Genomic DNA, 1,878 nt, shown 5'->3' with positions numbered 1-1,878 from the left:
GTTTTTGGAATTTGTTTCTTTCTAGAACTGAGCTAAAAGTTGAATGACTCTTGAATACTTGGAACTGATAGGCTTTGAAGTGGAAGAAACATCTGTGTAAATTGAACAGTAGCTTTTGAGTTACAAAGATTTCTTCTGAATAATGAGTAGCATTACTTCAGATTTGGAAAGTTAATTCTTTAGAGCTTGAATATAGCTCTGCATAACTTTCCATGCTTTGTCTTTCCTCACAGGTTAATTCTTACTGGACTGGTTTTTACTACATCATACAATCTGTGCAGGTTAAACAAGCAGAACAGTAACATAAAGAAAAATTTGGAAGTACTGTAAATAGTTACCTTTGATATAGTCTGATGTATTTTTCAATGCATGGCCAGAACTTCTGAAGTTGATTGAACTTTTTTTCTAGAATTAGTCTCATAGCAAACTTTATGGCTTTTTAACATGTCTTTCATCTTGGATAAGTTCCCTCTTCTGGTGAACAGCATGGTGGCATTTCAGCCATGTGCCAGCAGAAGGTGAAGGGGGGTGATGGGCAAGGGTTATGCAGATAGATGAGCATTGGGTATCTAATTCTTAGGTCATGGTAGGAACCCTCCTGTATAATCAAATATTCTTGGTTATAGCTTTTATAGAACCTTTTTTTTGTCGCTTGGATGATGAACAGTGCTGTAACTGATCTGAACGTGTAGGTAGGAGCTGCTACTTGAAACTATAATTTTTTTCTACAAGGAGATCGTCTTACATGAATCTTGTTAATGTTGTGGTAAATCAGCACTCTTGTGATGGAAGACTGAAAGAAATATGGATTTTAGAAGACTTTTTTTTTTTTGCTGTTACAAGAATTTCTGTAAACAAGCACGAAGGGTGTTTGGAAACACAACTGTCTCTTCTGTGGAGTGTGTGTTCACTCCGACCTTAAGAGTGAAACATCCTACCACAAGGTGGACATCTTGTTCTGCTTTTATTTTTAGGCAATACCACCACAAAACTTCCTACACTTCCCTGCAAGTTCCATAACTTCTGAAAGCACTTGATCTGAACTGCTTCTGTTCTCTTACTTTCTCCCCATCCTCCCACACTGAAGTCCAGAGGTACATTTTGATGAGTGCAAGATGGAGTGGACTGAAAAAAATCATCCTCAGGCGTGTGTAGGGGTGTGTATCTTGTGCCACTGTATGCGGCAAATGCCAGTTTTTAATGGCAACTATTTTTTGTTTCCTCCTCTGTCACGCAGTGTCTAAGAAACCACTTGTTTCTGTTAGTTTGGGACTGCAAAGTGCAGCACCTCAGGTGCTGTGGTTACTGCCATAATTACACCAACACAGGTGGATTTGGTAAAGGTACTTGACCCCTGCAATGTGAGCTCCTTGGCTTATGTGCAATGTTATGTGAAATGTGTTCATGTTTTCTGGGAAAACATGAAAATTTACTCAGGAAATGAGCCAGAGAAGAAGCAAACAATATCCTAATTAGCTCTGTAGTCACATTCAACTTGTGATTAAAATTTTGGGAGGTCTTTCTATTATTACTGTTACAGTAATATGTAAATGTTATTTTTAGGTACATGCAGCCCTTTCTAGATAGAGTTGGCAAAGATACAGATTATCCTTGGTACTGATCTGTTACGCAGTTGACATAAGGTACAAATTCCATCATCCTGCACGTGAAAACTCCTCAGTAATTTAATGCTTGAAACTAAAAAAAAAAACCACTTTGCCAGAAATGTATCTGCTCAAATTCCTGTGGAAAACGGATTAAGAATTTGTTGAGGAAACAAGTGATTTGTGCAGCACTAATATTGTACAATGAACACTTCCAGCAAGGTAGAGCATTCCTGGATGCTTATCCTATCTCTATAAAGTTTGATTTTTTGGT

The sequence above is a fragment of the Chiroxiphia lanceolata genome, chromosome Z, assembly GCF_009829145.1.
Source record: "Chiroxiphia lanceolata isolate bChiLan1 chromosome Z, bChiLan1.pri, whole genome shotgun sequence".
Lineage (NCBI taxonomy): Eukaryota > Metazoa > Chordata > Aves > Passeriformes > Pipridae > Chiroxiphia > Chiroxiphia lanceolata.
This window is presented reverse-complemented; position numbering follows the sequence as displayed.